The sequence below is a fragment of the Myotis daubentonii genome, chromosome 1 (genome assembly GCF_963259705.1).
Source record: "Myotis daubentonii chromosome 1, mMyoDau2.1, whole genome shotgun sequence".
In the NCBI taxonomy this organism is placed as follows: Eukaryota; Metazoa; Chordata; class Mammalia; order Chiroptera; family Vespertilionidae; genus Myotis; species Myotis daubentonii.
Genome location: NC_081840.1, coordinates 95,473,149 through 95,482,396, shown reverse-complemented (window position 1 = coordinate 95,482,396; position 9,248 = coordinate 95,473,149).

The following is a 9,248-nucleotide window of genomic DNA, read 5'->3' as shown; positions in this document are numbered from 1 at the left end:
CAGGTTTGTATGTTGTTGTTTTTCATTTTAGGCACAATTCCAGGTTCTCATCAATAAGACGACTTCTCAATTTACTCTTGATAAGGTTCACGCTTGAAAATGATTGTTCACATAAATATGTAGACCCGAATAAGGAAAGAACAGCAAACGCTAGTTTTTTCAGTTGATTATATGAGTCAGGAATACTATTCCAGGTGTTAAAAATCAACGTAACTTCCTTCTCCAGGTCTTTCAAAGCAGACCACTTGTGCTGTGAACTAAGTTCACATTTGTTTTTCTCCAATATTTCTGTATCAGCACAAAGATGTTCAAATTTTGAGCTCCAGAGTTCTTTGTTTTTTAAATCCAGCAATTGCAGTTCAAAGTTGCCAATGTCAATATTAAAGGGAAAAAAATTTAATTCTGTTACAGTAGCATTGAGAGGTTTTTTAACAAAGGCTAACGTCGCATTGCTGTTTCTGAATTCCTGAAACCCGTTGAGAAAAGCTTCCCTCATATTTAAAAGTGTTGTTTTGAAATAGCAAATGTCAATATCAGAATTATTTTCTTGGTGATGTTTCAACAGGCTTGGAAAGTGAATCAAAGTTTCTCTTTCAAAATCTTGAGCAAAAAGAGATAATTTGTTTTTGAATGAAATAACTTCTTCTAACATCGAAAAAACTGTTTCCTTTCCCCTGTAGTTTACAATTAAGCTGATTTAGATGAGACGTAACGTCTACCATGAAATAAAATTTTTGGATCCACTGATCGTTCGTTAGTTCTGGATAGTGAACACCCTTCTCAAGGAGAAATGCTTTAATTTCTGTTAATAAGGAAGTGAAACGTTTCAAAACGTTTCCTCTTGATAACAAACGTACCTTGTTATGCAGCAGATCTGCGTACTCACTCTCCATTTCAACTAAAAATTCTTTAAATTGGCGATGATTAAGAGCTTTAGCTATAATGGAGTTGCTAATCTTAATCACCAATTCCATAACTTTGCAAATTTCTTCTGAAAATGCCTGAGCACAAAGCACTTCTTGATGAATGATGCAATGGTAAGTAAATATCTCGTGATTAATTTTTTCTTTCAAAATAGCAACAATCTAGTTTCTTACGCCGGTCATACTTTTCGACCCGTCTGTTGAAATTGAGACAATTTTATCGAGTGGAATATGATGTTTTCAATGCACTCATTACAGCATTTGCTATATCCTCTCCTCGTGTTTGACCTTTGAGTGGCAATAATCCTAAAAGTTCTTCTTTAGGACCTGTAGGTGAAATAAATCGCACAAAAAGTGAAACTTGTGCTGTATCATTTATGTCATAAGACTCGTCAACTGCTATTGATAAAGTTGTAACCAATTTAAGATCTTCGACTTGCTGGTTGGTTATATTCGAAGACATTTTGACTGTTTTATCTTTCACTGTTTTAGCAGAAAATGGTAACTGTTTAAATTTTTTTAGAATATCTGCTTTGTTCTTAAAATCCCGAAATAGCTCTTCAGATGCATTTATAAAACAACTTTTTATGTATTCGCCGTCTGTATATATTTTTCCTCTCTTAGCAATCTCTTGACTAACTACAAAACTTGCAATATTAACATTGTTGGAAGATTGCATCCAGTAATTAAATACAGAATTTTCTTTTTCTTGACTCTTCTGAAGTTCCTCAACTGCTTTCTTCCTTGCATCACCGACAGGATATTTAGTACTAAATGACACGTGTTTAGTTGTAAAGTGTCTCTCCAAATTTGATTTCTTGTTAGGCACCAATTTTTCCTGATAAATAAGAGAGGTCAGAAAGCCACTTAAGTTTTGAGTAAACGCGAAAGTCTCAGTCCATTCAACTTTAAATTAAATACACGGTTTTCGCCTTTTGTTTTTCTTTGCTTCTTCTTTGTAGCCATGTCAAACAGGGCACCTAAAAAAATGTTTCATTTTATAATAATAAAGCCACCAACACAAAATAATTACAATTCTTAAATTGATGACAAAAATACCTGTAGGATTTGCAGCTGGTTGGAAAAATACAGGTAACTTTATGCTTCGAGTAGGTACTTTTGTCACTCGCGCGCGTTTTGCGGATGCAACTAGCACTAACCACTGCACATGAGACTGCTGACTGACTGGCTCACTCAACTCCTGCATGAATCGTGCGCCTCCCCCGCGCCACGTCTCCCGTCGCCCGTCGCCCGTCGCCCGACTGACCACACTCCCCACTTCTTCTAACACCACTTCTTCAAAATAGACTTGCCCAGCAGAAAACCAACTTTTGCGCATGGGCCATGAAGTTTCAATCGCACTGTAGGTGCACGCCTGCATGTGGTATTTTGTGGGATAGCCACACTCAAGGGGCCAAAGAGCCGCATGTGGCTCGCGAGCCACGGTTTGCCAACCACTGTCTTAGGAGGTCCATGGGTGAGTTCTTTAGCCTTCAAAGGGGCTCCCTCTGCACAGTTCTCTGGTGTGGGACATACTAGATACTGGTGGGCAGCCAACCATCCCAGCTGGGCCTGGAGATGACAAGCTCAGTTACATCCCCTGGGGCTCCCAACAAGTAGCTCTGCTGCCATGTCATCCCTGCTCCCATCCTCTTCCTTCTTGTTCAGAATGGCATATTGATATATCCCCACATCTGCTGTCTGAGGAGGCGCTTTGTTCTTGACTCAGAAAGTTCTCTTGATGCTGCTCCCATTCAGGTTCAGGGAGGGGAGACCACATACCCTCTCCCAACCCCAACATGAGGAGGGGATGCTCTCTGAATATTACACTCCCACGAAGATGAACCACCCAAGAGAGCCTCTCTGCTCCTCCGCTTTTCCCTCTCATTTTCTAACACAAAGGAAGAGGGTGGAGGTGGACAGTGGCTGATGAACCAGTGCACAGAGCTGAGCTAGAAGCACCAACAATAGATGGCGTTAGGTTCAGGCGGCCAGGAACTGCCTGCAGGAGGAAGGGTAATAATCTGCTTGGACCAATCCCTGAAGACCACGGACTCCCTAATTGACAATCTAGCCTTGCCGTAGGCTCAGGGACAGGTAAGTTTTACTCAAAGACTTGTCTTTGGGTCCCTACTCTTCCATTTACCAATGTCTGACCTTGGACCTTAATCTCTAGGTTTCCCTTTTCTCCTCTGTGTAGTGGGGATATAACATGAATTCAACCTATCTTTCTGGGCAGCCCCTCCTGTCTGCTGTTTGAGTTTCACCATCTTGGATCCCACCCCTTTGGGAGTGCCTGGTCCTGGCTCCTAATTTCTCACATCCTGGTTATGACACTTTTAAAAAGAATTGAACCAGGTTGTTTGCATTTGGCCTTCTCTTACCTCACTTTCTGCCAAAACTCAAGACACTTTCCACAGCTTCCTCCTAGATATCCAAGTACCAGGCCTGAACTCATCAGTACAGGAATCTACCCCAGGCCCACTGCTCCTGCTGAAAACTGTGGACTCTCCTCTGCAGCCAAACCAAAGCTGGCCCCTCAGTTTGGCTCTATGTTAGGAGAGAGAATGCTTTCTACCTAAAGTAGTCTTTTCTATCCCATTGCCTACAAAATTAGGTAATTTCATAACCGACCCTGCTTCAAATTTCATCAGTCAAGATTCATTTGGGTCACCCAATATCCTCATTTTTAATTTTTTCTTGGGGGGGGGGGAGTTTGGGAACTCTAGTCAGTTGAATCTTAATAGGTTCTTTTATTCCATACTCATCTCTTATCATGTTTGGACTAGGTATTACATTTACTGAGGACAACTGGGGGAAACTTGTAACCCCAGCAGTTTAAAAGAAAAATCAGTTTATGAAACTTCCCTTATGGGTGAAGATTATAATGGATTACAAATGGATATTTTATTGAATAACAATTCAACACACCACTATTAAGTCCAAATTTAATCTATACACTGTTATTAGAACTACATATGTGAATAAGATCTGTTGCTGCCTGTGAAAGCTCAAAATTTAATTGCAGTGATTAACATTGTAAGTGACATTACAAAAACCCACTTCGGGAACCTGCTAAAAACCATAGCCCATCCCATAAAATGTTGGATTGTTTAGGAGCTTGAATATCTTAAATGTAGTTATATTTTTCTGTCCATCCCCAGTAGGTTTGTGTCCATCCTTTAGAAAGGTAGTATTTTTGACTAGTCCATGTTGGCTAATGTATCATTCAAGTCCACTAGTTCTTTGTTGATTTTCTGGCTGGAAGATCTATCCATTGATGTCAATGGAGTGTTAAATTCCCCTACTATTATTGTATTATTGCCAATCCCTTTATATCCATCAATATTTGCGTTATATATTTAGGTGCTGCTATACTGGGGTATAGATATTTGTGAGTTATATTCTGTTGTTGGATCCCTTTATCATAATAAGCCGACCTTCTTTTCTCTTGTTACAGCCTTTATTTAATTTTTAATGTTTTTTTTTAATTGATTCCAGAGAGAGGAAAGGAGAAAGGGAGAAACATCAATGATGAGATTCATCAATCAGCTGCCTCCTGCACTCCCCCCACTGGGATCGAGCCTGAAACCTAGGCATGTGCCCCAACAGAATTGAACTATGACCTCCTAGTTCAGTGGTTCTCAACCTGTGGGTCGCGATCCCTTTGGTGGTCAAATGACCCTTCCACAGGGGTTGCCTAAGACCATCCTGCATATCAGATATTTACATTACGATTCATAACAGTAGCAACATTACAGTTATGAAGTAGCAATGAAATAATTTTATGGTTGGGCCACAACATGAGGAACTGTATTTAAAGGGCCAGAAGGTTGAGAACCACTGTTCTAGTTCATGGGTCAAGGCTCAACCACGGAGCCACACCGGCTGGGCTACAGCCTTTGTTTTAAAGTGTATTTCGTTCAGCTAGTCTTCAGTTGTTTCTCAGTGATGGTTGTTTTATAATTTAGTTGTAATTTTGATGTGGTTGTGGGAGGAGGCCTGCAGAGTTTACCTACTCTGGCATCTTGACCAGTGTCCTGGAAATAATTTTCTATCCTTTTACTCTCAGTCTATGTATGTTTTCAAGGCTAGTCAGTCCCTTGTGGCTACATGTTATTGAATATTGTCTTCTAATCCATTCAGCCATTCAATGTCTTTTGATTGGAGAATTTTATCCATTTACATTGAAAATAATTGTTGTTGGATAAGGACTTACTTTTGCCATTGTAAAAATTGTTTTCTAGTTGTTTTGTAGTTTGTTCTTTGTTTCTTATCCTGCTGTTACTTTTTGTGTTTTGATGTTTTTTTATATCTGTATGCTTTGACTTCTTTATCACATTCTTTGGTAAAATTAGTACAGGTTTTTTCTCTTGTGGTTATCATGAGGCTTATATAAAATACTAGAGGCCCAGTGCACAAAAATTTGTGCACTCGGGGGAAAGGGGGGTCTGTCAGCCTGGCCTGTGCCCTCTCACAGTCTGGGACCCCTCGGGAGATAACGACCTGCTGGCTTAGGCCTGCTCCCGGATGGCAGAGGGCAGGCCCAATCCCTAGGTGCAGACCCTGGTCAGGCTCAGAGCAGGGCCAATTGGGGAGTTGGGGCGCTGCCCGCTGTCATGCACAGAGCAAGGCGGATTGGGAGGTTGCGATGCCACCCTCAGTCATGCTCAGGGTAGGGCCGACTGGGGGGTTGGGGCACCACCCCCTGTCACACTCAAGGCAGGGTCGATGGGAGATTGCGGCGCCACCCCCCATCACGCACAGAGCAGGGCCGATCAGGGGGTTGAGGAGCTCCCCCCTGTCACTCACAGAGTAGGGCTGATAGGGGAGTTGGGGAGCTCCCCCGTCACGCACAGAGCAGGGCCAATCAGGGGGTTGGGGCGCTGCCCCCTGTCACTCACAGAGCAGGGCCCATCAGGGGGGTTGGGGCTCCGTACCCTGTCACGCACAGAGCAGGGCCCGTGGGGGGGAGGGGGTTGGGGTGCCACTCTCTATCACCCACAGAGGAGGGCCAATCAGGGGGTTGGGGTGCCACCACTGTCACACTCAGGGCAGGGCCGATGGGGAGGTTATGGCTCTACCCCGTCACACACAGAGCAGGGCCCGTGGGGTGGGGGGGTTGGGGCGCCACACCCTGTCACACACAGAGCCGCAGGGCGATCAGGGGGTTGGGGAGCTCCCCCCTATCAGGCACAGAGCAGGGCTGATCAGGCGGTTGGGGCACCTTCCCCTGTCCCGAACAGAGCAGGGAGGATAGGGAGGTTGTGGCCCCGTCCCCTGTTATACACAGAGCCACAGGGTGATCAGGAGGTTTGGGCGCTGCCCCCCGTCACGCTGATCCCGGTGCCGGGAGGCCTCGTGGTTCCGCTGATCCCGGTGCTGGGAGGCATATTACCTTTTTACTATATAGGATAGAGGCCTGGTGCACAGGTGGGGGCCGGCTGGTTTGCCCTGAAGGGTGTCCTGGATCAGGGTGGGGGTCCCCACTGGGGTGCCTGGCCAGCTTGGGTGAGGGTATGATGGCTGTTTGCAGCTGGTCACACACCCTTCAGGGTGGGGGTCCCCACTGGGGTGCCTGGCCAGTCTGGGTGAGGGGCTGATAGCTGTTTTCAGGCTGGCAGATGACTGAAGCTCCCACTGCTCCTTTTTTTCTTTTTATTCTGGGCTAGCTTTAGCTCTGGCTCCAGCTCTGAGGCCTCTGCTGCTGAAAGCAGGTATCTAGTTTGTTTGGGTTCTATAATCGAAACACTGTTTCAACTCCAGCTCTGAGATCCCGGCTGGCTGAAAGCAGGTTTCTGGGGTTTTGTTTAGCTTCTATATTTGTAACAATGTTTCAAACTGCAAGCTCAGAGGCCGGCAGCAGCAGGCGGGGAACGTTGGAGTCCTCCGTCACTGAAGCAGGCAAGCCTCATGTTAACTTCAAGCTGCCTGGCTGCCGGCCGCCATCTTGGCTGGCAGTTAATTTGCATATCACCCTGATTAGCCAATGGGAAGGGTAGCGGATGTACGGCTAATTACCATGTTTCTCTTTTATTAGATAGGATCTTAAAATATAAAACCCTATTTTGAGTTGATAACTTTGATAGCATTCCTAAACTTTAAACTTTTACTTCTGCTCCTCTTTATATTTTAGGTTTTTGATGTTACAGCTTGCATATTTCTTATATTGTGTGTCCAATAACAGATTATTATGGTTATGATTTTTACTGTTTGTATTTAAAACTTTAGTGTTGTAATTATGCAGTATAATAACCATATTACAGAATCTAACTTTGATATATATTTACCATTACAGTATTTTTTTTGTGCCACCTTCTTATGTTTTTGAAGATAATTAGCATCCTCTAACTTCCACTTAAAGAAAGAACTCCCTTTAGTATTCATTCCTTATATGGCAGGTCTATTGGTGGTGCACTCCCTTAGCTTTTGCTTGTATGTGAGTCTTTTTTGACAGGTATAGAATTCCTACCATGTGTTAGTTCAGTATTTTCAATATATTGTTATTAATTTTATTAGGGGTTTTTTGGAGAACTATTGGCCTTGCTTACTTTTTTCCCTGTTATATATCTGCTTTCTACTTCATTGACTTCTCCTTTTGTCTTTTCCTCACAGTTTTTTTGTATATTCAGAATTGTGTAATCACCACCACTATCTACTCTAAAACATATTTATCACCCAAAAGGAAACTGAATACACATTAGCAGTTGTTCCCCAATCTTGTTCCTCCACTTCATCTTCACCTTAGGCAATGGTGACGGCTAATCATGATTCTATGGATTGCCATTTCTGGATAGTCAACATAAATGAAATCATATAATTAGTTTTATTTTATGATAGGCTTCTTTAACTTAGTATGTTTTCAAGATTCATCCATATTGAAGTATGTATCAATAACTCATTCATTTTCCTTGTCAAATAACATTTTATTCTATGTATATACTATATTCATTTATCAATCCATCAGTTGATGGACACTGAAGTTGTTTCTATTTTTGGTTAGTATAAATAACACTACTATGAATATTCACATAAAAATTTTGTGTGAATATATGTTTTCATCTTTCCTGTTGGGTATAAACCAAGGATTAGAATTGCTGAATCATATGCTAACTCTCTATTGAACTTTTTTCAGAACTGCACAACCACTTTTCTAAAGAGACTTCATTTTACATCCCTCCAACAAGGTGAGGGTCCAAATTTCTCAACATCTTTGTCAACACTTGTTATTGTCTTTCTTATTTTGAACATCTTATTGGGTGTGAAATGGTTATGATTTGCATTTCACTAATGTTCAACATCTTTTCTTGTGTTTATTGGCCGTCTCTATGTCATCTTGGGAGATACATCTCTTCAAATCATTTGCCCACTTAAAAATATTTTTTTTAATATATTTTATTGATTTTTTACAGAGAGGAAGGGAGAGATATAGAGAGTTAGAAACATCGATGGGAGAGAAACATCGATCAGCCGCCTCCTGCACATCTCCTACTGGGGTGTGCCCGCAACCCAGGTACATGCCCTTGACCGGAATCGAACCTGGGACCCTTCAGTCCGCAGGCCGACGCTCTATCCACTGAGCCAAACCGGTTTTGGCCCACTTAAAAATATTTGTTTTTATATGAGTTGAGTTCCTTATACATCCTAGATGCATATTCTTACGAGACACATGCTTTTCAAATATTTTCTCCTGTTTTATAGGTTGTCATCTTCCTTTCTTGATGATGTCCTTTGACACACTGAAGTTTTACTTTTGAAGTCTACTTTATCTTTGTTCTTGTCTGTGTTTTTGGAATTTCTAAGAAACCATTACCTAACCCATAGTCATGAAGATTTAGTTCTGTGTTTCTTCTAGGAATTTTATAGTTTTAGCTCTTATAATTGTATCTCTTGTCATTTTATGTTAATTTTTGCATATGGTGTGAGGTAGGATTCCAAATTCATTCTTTTGCTTGTGAATACCTTCCTTTTTGTCTTATTATTTACTTTCTTTTATTTGCTTTGGATTTCTTGAGGTGAAAGCTTAAGTTTCCAATTTCCAAACTTACTACTTTTCTAATATATATATAGGGTGTCTCAAAAAATATATACACACTTTGAATAATTATTCATTTCAATGTGTTAAATCTGAAAAGAAACATTAATTGAACTATAAGCTGCTAAAGATATATTTTGGGGAGGACACCCTGTATTTAAAGCCATACATTTCCCTCTAAGCATTGCTTTAGTTACATCCCATAATTTTTGCTATGTCCTATTTTCATTTATTGTGAAAAGTATGTTCTAACTTCCATTTCAATATTTCTTTGATTCTTGGATTATTCA